Source organism: Oreochromis niloticus, linkage group LG18 (assembly GCF_001858045.2).
Source record: "Oreochromis niloticus isolate F11D_XX linkage group LG18, O_niloticus_UMD_NMBU, whole genome shotgun sequence".
NCBI classification, from domain to species: domain Eukaryota; kingdom Metazoa; phylum Chordata; class Actinopteri; order Cichliformes; family Cichlidae; genus Oreochromis; species Oreochromis niloticus.
Genome location: NC_031982.2, coordinates 23,910,490 through 23,920,859, shown reverse-complemented (window position 1 = coordinate 23,920,859; position 10,370 = coordinate 23,910,490).

The window sequence follows — 10,370 nt, the reverse complement described above, 5'->3', positions numbered from 1 at the left end:
GTCCCTTTTTCGGGCTGTGCCCGGCCAGGTCCCATGGGACCTGTGCACTCATAGGAGTCTTCTGAATCGCTCTTTGTCTGGTCCCTCACCCAGGACCAATTTAGGCATGGAGACCCTACCAGGGGGCAAAGAGCCCCAGTACAACATATCCCCTGGAATCCCTGGGACACACAATTTCCTGCAACATAATAAGGTAGTGATTCGCGAAGGGGAACATTAACAACAATTATCAGTAACAATCAAAATTATGCAGTTTATGTTTAATTGATGTTTTTCCATGTGGAATTGTTATTAAAAGATAGTCAGTGGAATTTATCTTTCTTACTGTCTGTTTTTGTTATGTTTTATTATGTTTGTATCCTGTATTAACAGGTTTGCATTGGTATTAAAGGTGTTTTAATTTTATGTTTTATTGTATTGTGATTATTCCTAGCTTTTACTTATATAGCTATATAGGGCTTTGTGACTTTGAAAAATTGTCTGTACAGTGTAAAATATATATATACACACCGGTAATTTTACTTGTCCCTCCGTGGAATTATTTTCTTATTTGTGTATTACTAGTACCCCATTTATCCATGTTCCTATCACACACTGTCCTGAAAATACTCAGGAAAGGTCCCAAAGGTTACTTTTGAGTGGAATTCAGAATATTTAAAGCAGCAAGACTAAGACTCTACCGTTCTTCTATAGCAAGTCAAGCTGTACAACTTTTACAATACTAACAAGTTGCTGTTTAGCAATATTTATTGTGATACCATGTCCACATCTACTAATTGCTGTAGCTCTAAACACAAATTAGAAGTCTACACACTGAACAGAAACATTTTAATGACAGTCTATCCAATAGCTGTTTAGGCATTTTGGTCAAAACTTTATGTTAAACCCAAATAAAAAGTCAGTGAACAACCAGAGTCATTAGGACTTCTCTAGACAGCATGAATATTTGCCTAATTAAGAGTACAAACCAAAGGCTACAGAGACCATTTTAAAAAACAAAAATTTAAGGTTGTTGAGTTGAGGAATTTTTGGGAAACCCACCAGCCAAAACCCCAGTTTAACGCCTCTGGACAATCACTAAAACCCAATGTCAATTGAGTAAAGGCATTCCATGTTTAAACTGCAGTATGCAAAAAATAAATGACATTTAACAATATGAAGGTCGGACACACTTGATTTTTTTTTTTTTTTTTTTTTAATTGAAGGCTGCATTTGCTGTTATTGTTAATACTTCTCTTTGTCCAATAAGATATTCCCACTGGTCACTAAGCACTTATTCCAGACCAGCCACACTATTAAAATTAAATATAACCTCAAAAGAAACTAATTTCCATATGCTTTAACTGAGAGTGGAGACTGTACTCTATATATTGTCTACAGGTTCACCATGGGCATGGATATACTTCTTTTCATCTTTGATATTAATTTAAATGACATTGTCTGTTTCAATTGCAAAATCTCTCAGGTCCATAATTTCCACTTTCCTCATTAATACTCAAAAAAGCAAAAAGAAGAATATGTAAGGAACTGGTTAAATAACCCATTAAGAAAAAAAATAATTACTTAATGCACAGAACACAGTTTGTAAGGCTGCTGTTGAACTGCATAGGTAATGCATGCTTTTGTTTGAAGTGAATCAAAGACTCATCACCCTAGGGGTGATAGCGTCCAAAATTAAAGAACGCTTTCAAATATTGGGAAATAAACTCACTTGTCAAGAGTGATGACTACTGTGGTATGCTGGGTATTCAAGCACTGTGCTTTTTGGTTTAGATATAGATGGAGCCCGGCGCACCTTCCTAATATTCATACCATCTCCTCCCAGCCACTAACAGCCACTAACAGCTCATTACTACATTTTACAATTCTTCATAATTATTAAGCAAAATATACTGAGATTAGCAGCATTTTTAGTTCTGCAATAAGTGCCCTGGTGTGAATAGGTGGAAACCTCTGTGCTAAGCCCACATTTTATTAAGCTGTGCAAAGACAATATAAAAGTGTGAATATTCTTAAATGTGACTGTACATATTTAAATACTGTTCCCAGTAACTGGAGCGGATTCTGCTCTTTGTCAGTTATAGAGAAGCACAAACCAACCCTGTAACCGAGGCAGTCCACTACACATTTCTCTTGATGACTGCTCAGTAATGATTTAATATTATGCCCACGGACTGCAAGAGCAAACATCCACTGTGCATTAAATGAGGGATTTCAATTTGAAACACAAGGGTGTTTGTGTTAACATCGTGATTCAGTTAACCAGAATGCATCAAGTTTCGGAGTTCGTCTCCCCTACGTTGATGTAGTCCAGGATCCATTTGTGAGACTTTCTTTCCAAGCTCCTTAGACGTCTTTCTTGTTGTCAATCTAGGCGGTGCGCAGGTCAGTCTGGGGGGCTGGGGCTATCCTAGCTACCATAGGGTGTCCGGCGGGGTATACACCCTGGACAGGTTGACAATCTGATGAAGGACTAACATAGAGAGACAAACAGCTATTCACCCTCACATTCACACCTAAGGGCAATTTAGAAGCACCAGTTAACCTAACCCCACTAACTGCATGTCTTTAGACTGTGGGAGTTGGCTGGAGTACCCAGAGAGAATGGAGAGAACATACAAACTCCACACAGAAAGGCCCCGGCCAGATGGTGGATTTGAACTCAGGCAACAGTGCTACATATTTATTAAAAGATATAAACAAAGATCCACAACTATATTAGGAAAATGGCCACGATCAACCAAGTGCTTAGTGAATACTTCAGGCAGCAGAAACCTGAGAAAGCAAGAAGAGGAACCACCATGGAAGGACAGGCCCCCGCAAGGCATGTGTCATTGGCAGATAGAAGAAGTTGCTGACATTGAGAAATCCTATCAACAGCTGGACATAGCTGGGCTGAAAGTCAGCACAGAGACACTAATCATACTGTAAATTGTCTTTTTGTAAGAAGGCTCAATTCAAGTGGTAATTCAACATTGGCTTCCTTTTTTATTTGCTTAGTTGGCAAATGCGTTGCCACTTGTAGTAAAAGTGAATGCTTATATTACATAAAATGTCAGAATCCTCAACAAAACTAGAATTTTGTTTAATTATAGGCATGACAAAATTAAATGTCCTGAACTATTTTAAAACAGCACCTGCTCAGAAATACTGTACTCTATATACTCTTACTTTGGTGTACTGACATATGACTGATTTTGTCAAAACCAAACATGGCCTGGAGCAGAGAGACCTGGGTGTCCAGGTGGAGTGGCATAGGAAAACAGATGAGCAGGAGAGGTCGAATAAATAGCCGGAGAGCATGGCAGACAAGAACAGTTGCTCTGGAGCTAGGAGACAGGAGAGAGACCTCAAGAGGGCACCAACTGAGGTGAATCCCCTCTGTAAGCTGGGCAGGGCAGGATTCTAGCTGAACTGACTCTTGAGCAGAAACTGAAAGAGACCAAGGCCTGCCATGGGCCTGGAAGCATTAGAGGCCAGGGAACTGCAGTAGCAGCAGGACCTCCAAAGCACAAGGGAACAGTGACCCTGGCACGCTGGGCAGCTGCAGGTACAATGAACATAAATAGCTAAGAGGGGGGCAACATAGACTGTCAAAAATCTGGTTAAAAGTTATGGTCGTTTCATTCTATTGATATAACACAGGGGAAAAGACCCAAATGCATGACCATGAAGCATAATTAATAATGAGAAAGCAAGTCTTCAGTGTCTAAAACAAAAAAGCAAGAAATATTTAGCTCAATGAGCTTCTTAAAACAAAACAGAATTCCAGCATGAGTAGACACAACTCAAACATTCAGGGCTGAACTGTTGTGTATGGGACAGACGGTCACAAAGGATGAAAAAACATAGCAAAAGCACCAGATATGCTTAAAGAAGCTCAAAATAAAGCAAAGGGAGGACAGGGAAGCTAACACTGAGAGAAAACGATAGATGATAGACAATGACAAAGAGACACAGGAGGCACTGCAAAAATGTGAATAATTACTAATCGCTTAGAAATACAAGAAAACATGTCAGATAAATTAAAACAGGGAACAAATCTCAAACATAGACAGGAAAGCTAGACTAAGAAATTATCTAACTGAAATATAAAATGATCAAGTTTATGCGACGAGTCCATCAAATGCTCTGACATCTCAAAATTAAGTCTTTTAACTGCCAAACAGGGGGAGGGGGTGGACTAGGGAGGGTAATCTTTGGAGACAGGGTTGTAATTTTTCTAAGTGAGTCATCAAAGATAGCCATTTAATCCCACATCTGTCCCAGACAGGAACAGAGAACTCTTTTGATCAGGAAATGAGGCCAGCACTGGGCCTCCAGAAAAATACCCAAATTCCATTTGGGGGATTGAAGTCAATTCAAGGGATGAAAAGATCAACAAACCATCTATTTGTTACATGCAACGTGCACGTCATCTAATTAAGTAAAATGTACACAAATTAGACTACTACTGCTGCTCTTCTTAGCCCCATATTTTAGATAAAATGAATGACCTGTCAGCTTGCTCTTAAAGGCTGTGGATACGAGGGATTCATTAAAGAGCAAAATATGTTATTTATTCTTCCATAACAGTCTATACATGCTGTAAAGGATGTAAATACATGTGTAATAATACACACTGTTGGATGTTTATGTTTTTAGCATTATTGTAAATATGCTTTATACCTTTCACTGTTATGCAATCACCACTCTCTTACACATAGAAATATTACAGCTTCAACTGCTGGCCTCTATTATTGAACAGAAAGAGGAAAAATATTGCAGGTGGTTGGCATTTAATATTTAAGAGGTTTTGCTGGATTCAAGCACCTGACTCGCATGCTGAAGAAAAACTGAGGATTTCTCTGCAGACCTGGCCCACAGACCCTGTGGCCTCCACACTGCCCTCCATCCCACAACACCCCCTACCCACTCTCCCGTACACCCACCGCTACTCTCAAGCCATCCCTGTCTTGGACACAAAGCCTGGTCTGCACCCAAACACTTCGCCTTCATGCCTTATTCATTTTCCATAACATGAACATCACAAGTAAGTCTCTGTCTGTCAGCCTCTCTCTGGATTCTTGGATTAATGTAAATCCCAGCAAACAAAGAAGATTCAGTAGTGGATGATAAAGAATAGCTGCTATTTGCATCGTAATGTGAATTTATTAGATCGGTCTATATCCCGGAGATGGCTGCCTATTTCAGCAGTGATGTGGTGTTTTGTTGTTTTTGTGGAAAATGGTGCTTCCTCCAGATGAGGGGTGGAGATAGAAGTGTCCTTGTTCATCTGGGGAAATGTTTATCATGATTCCCACACATTTCTTTCTCTTCTGACAAATCAGCTGCAACACTTTTTACACCAACATTTGAAGTAGATATCCCAAGCGACCTCCTTTGGGACTTCCAATTCTGAAGACTCTCGTTTGTGTCCTCTCCGAGGCTCTCAGCAGGAAAGGATGCAATGTTCTATGTTTAAAATGAAAAGAGGTGTCATGAGGTGTCACTAAATGCAGCGGGACTGTTTGATTGCTTCACTCGGCTATGAGGGGCTGTTCTCGTGTCTGTTTGGTGCCTATCACTTGCTGCTGGTTTGCCTCATCATAAATAATGCAGTCTTCATCCTGCCCACCCAACAAACACCTAAATGAAGGCAGCCTGCATTGCAGATTCTCAGAATGGGAAAGGTTACTTCAAGGAGTAGAGCAAAGCCGAACGAGAAAACAACAGGAAATGTTTGACGAGGATGCCTCTGTTTGAGGGCGCTGTTTACAAATATGTGTATTCTTGTTGGAATGATGTGTGTGTGCTGGTGTCAGCGTACTTGTCTGCATATGTATCTATCTTGTGTGGGTGGAATAAATAAAAGTACCAACATATAAGGGGTAGTATAGAGAGAGAACAGAGAACACTATGGGCAAATTCGTAAGCCTGCAAAATACAGTAGCTCTATTTCCCAAAATATCATGTTTTGGGGGAAGATGAGATTGGCAGAAAAAAAATATGTGATGACAGTTATCTTCAACATAAAAGTATGCTCACGCAATGCTCCAGAAAACTTGTGGCTGAGACATTCCAACAATTGGAAATCTGCTCCCCCTCTACTTTTAATCACCTGAGTTTCTGATGAAATACTGAGCTGGAGGCATGTCAGTATCTGCTAATACTGGGAGCAAAGACAAACCAGTTGTTGTCATTCTTCACTATATGTGTGAATGGGGATGAATGCATTAACAGACGATCTTATAAATCTGGTCTAACCTCAGACTAACCTGGATTTGGTCTGAAAACTTTTTCCAGAGTCCATCCCTGAGGTTACAGAAGCCACGCTGGGTAATTTGTGACTATTATATAAGGTGCAGTCGATAATGATTCTTTTTTATAACAACTATTTAGAAATAATAATATCTTGCCGTGTTTGGTGGGAAGAGACAAGCAAGTTAATAGTCTCTGAAACAGCAGTAAGCCAATTTCTGCACTATTCTAATTCGAAAGTGAAATGTGTGTAGTTTGGAGGAGCTAGTGGGAGCAGGTTTGTTATTCCTTCTGCTGGCTGGAGTTTTTGAAGATGTGATCTCTGCTCTCCTGATAGTAAAGAAGCTTAAGCAACTGAGTTCAGTTTACGAGCAGCTAGAGTCCCTGTGGTTTCTAACATCCCAAAATGTTAACCTCAATAAAAAGTAGATTACGCATGGATGGGTGACTGCTTAGTTCAGCATTTGCATATCGCATTTGCACACAGAAATCAAGACAGTGGACTCCTTTTTTTTTTTTTTAACATTCCCATAATCTGGGAATCAATATTCTGAAACCGCACCTAGACATCAGAAGCAGTTTTTATGTGAAAATATGTTACCCTCAATCAAAAATAGATTAGTTAGAGGTCACTGACTACCTTGTTGGCTGCCAATGGTCCATGTTGAAAATAATGAACCGCTGAAAACATGACAGACACAAATAGCATGATATATGGGAGTAACAGACTGTGCAGGCTTAATTGATAGTCAGGTGATAAATAAGGCAGAACACAAGAAAACTCCTATCAATTAATAGCGTTTGCAAGAAAACATGCCCATGACAATGCTTGTAAAACAGAGGGAAGCATTTGACTGTGAACAAGGATTAATGAATGACTGATCAGAACTTTAATTAATTGACAGTTAAAACAGTGGTCTGTCCTAAAGTGTTTTAACATGTGCCGTGCATCAGCTGGTTAAACTCGGTTTCTCTCCAGAGTACCTCGACAAGCCATATTCAGCACTCTTGTTCTTTGTAATACAATTCAATTTATAGATAATTGATTCTGGGATATAGTCCAACTAAGTCAGCCTTCTGGGAAGTATGCTAGTGGTCACCCAACTACTGAAAAGCTTCTAGACATCCATGTCGAGCAAAGAAACAGCATCCCACCCTGAATTTAATGATTTTCTTTTTTATTCTGCCTGAAAAAGTCATGGGATTTAATAAACTTTACAATATATAAGTGACACAGCAGTTTCTCTGGAATCTGGCATTGAACCCCACCAAATGTCATGCTGGCAAAGACAGCCAAACAGCAATTACGACCCAGCAAATACCTATGGTTACTAAAAATCTATTTAAAGTCTATTTTAGAATCTGAATTTGTGACTCACTGTACTGTGGAATAGACTGTTAGCATTATGATCCACCAGAACTCTTGGAAGAAAACCTCAGCTTTCCTCTGCACCACATAAAAAGTCAAAACCTTGTCAAGACACAGCAAAAGAACCTCAGGGAATACAGGACTTTTTGGCATGCCGTACCTAATAAATGTCAAGAGGCTCACATGGGTTTGTAGACATGTGAATCAAATCTTAGAGCTATCAGAATCAATGCTTTTGTTTTTTAAAAAAACAACAAAAACCCATGAAAAAGCTCCTTCAGTCTATTACCAACTCGAATGTTCTTTTTCACCTCCAAACCTTGAAGTGTTTTGATTTTCAAGCTTGTCCACTCACTTTCAGGCTTGTTTTGTGAAACCTCAAGCACTTTGATTCTATCATTATGAATACAATTTTTTTCAAGGTCATCTTTTCATGAAAATTTGAATAAGCCCATGGCGAGTATGAGCTATCCGCCGCGCATAAAGCCACAATTGAATACTCAATAGCATCATCTCATCTGCCTACTGAAGTAAAAGGGCAGGAAATAATCAGAACGTGTCAATTGGCCTATCGTTCAGATGGGAATCGTTCACAGTTATCACCTCATTAGAGGTTTTAAATTTTAGCCGTCTTCCTAAAAGAAAGCCTTTACCTCCTCTCAACTATTAACGAGCGCTCTTGATGAACTGATTTGTTGTTACGGTTAAAATTGACTTATGCCATCCATCATGTTGTAAAATGTAGAACAGCTCCCAGAGAGTTTGGCTTTTTGCCAGCAGCTCCCAAACCAAGCGATGCTGGGTTCCAGCTGCTTATGTGCCCTGGTTTTGGGGCCAGATCATAGCTGGCAAACAGTTTAGGCGTACTACCCACTCAACACAATATCTAGTCTAAAAATATTTATTTATAGTGATGTTTACAATGATGAGCCATTCCTATATGTAATGTAAGGTGCTTTGTGCATTTTACACAAGGTGACAGGAAACAACTGGGTTTATTCATAATGTGGTTTAAGCTCTGAGAAAGATTTGGACTACTAGTGTTAGCCTGACAATCAGTGAGTATTTCTGCTTCTTTTCACTTGTTTAGTCTTACATCGTCTTTCTGTTTTTCAGGCATAGAGAACTGGAGCAACAATCCATAGTGGAGAACAAGAGACGACGCTCACTCAAGCATATCCATGAATTGTTCAGGCAATAATTAGCATGATTTACCATCCAAGTCTTGCTGAGAAATTCCGATAAATTAAACTTTAATACAAAAAACTTTCAAATCATAAATCTAATGAGATTTTGAAATTGCTGGCATTAAAGGAGAAGCGCCTTCATTAATTTTGTCCTCAACAACAACAACAACAGCTCGACTGGCCAGGCTGCCAGTCCTTTACGAGGTGGGAGACTCCAGGAGGCCACCGGATTCAAACCCAGGACCTTAATGCTGTGAGGCAACAGCACTAATTAGTGTACCAATACTCTACCCAATTCCTGCTCAGTGGTGGGTCTGCTCTAATGAAAGGTGCAGACAGCATATAGATTTATTTGTTGTTGGCAGTTCTGTTGTGGTGACACTTTTTTTGTGCACTGGTAAATAAAAGAAATCAAGATTTTAAGATAGTGATGTAATCCACTAACTTTTATCTGTAACATTTCACCAAAGAAGTAAATAAGGATGTTTACAAACTTAAGTGTCTCAAATGAGCAATACTCTTGCCTGAACACACATGTACTCAAACAAACAAACACATGCACACAAGGACACACTGCAAGTGCTTGAACTAATTCCAAAGAGTGTTTCCTGCTTCTCCCAGCTCCTTCCTTACCCTGATCACTTCCTGTTCTAAGCTGCACCGCAGTGGCTTTGGCATACTCTCCAGAAAAGTGTCACATATTCCTTCTACACAGACACTTTTAAGTGTGGTAACAACCCACTCAAATTCACAACTATGTCTTGCCGGGTGAAAAGCTATACTGTCACATGCCAACACGGGGTTGCTCAGCTCATCACTTCAGAGGTGAAGTTTCACTTCAATTGTGAGTAAGCTTCTAGTGATGCAATCAGCACATGTAAACAGTTTTAAGAACCTTTTCACCTAAATTCTGCAATAGCTGAGTGATGTTTGTCAGAGCATGTGAATTTTACTTTAATTATAGCCGGCAGGCCTCTGAGATCTTTATGTAAATCACCAATACCTGAAAAAAACAGCTTTTGGGTTAACTTTCACAGGGACTTGGGAAGTTATCTAATATTTATACCCCCTCTAATTGCATGCCATAATTACAACCTTGGCCTTAAGAAAGGTTTCTGAATAAATTGAATTAATTTGGCAGCCATAAGTTGTGCCTGCATGCTGATTCACTTTGCCCCACCTCGAGAGAGAAATAAGATTAAATACACCAATAATACATTTAAATAGGATAGAAATGTGTCATGAGGTAAAAAGAAAGAAATCTTAAGCTAGGCAGAACAAAGAAAATGTTTGTGAATTTGGAAAAGGTGCAGCTCACCAAAAACATCCTATCTATCTCATCTCTGCAGGTCCAAATGTTTCCTTATCATCTCTGCATGTCAGCCTCTCCTTCTTTTCCTCTTCCTCTTGACTGCTCACACACACTCTAAGTACGAGGCTGCTGATCCTGCTGTCCCACTGTGGTCTTCCAACATGCAGTGGGGTCACAGATGATTAAAGCAGTGGCAGGTGGACTCCACTTTGAAACTATCAATAGACCCCCGGGAACTGAATCAAACAGCAAGCGCTCCATC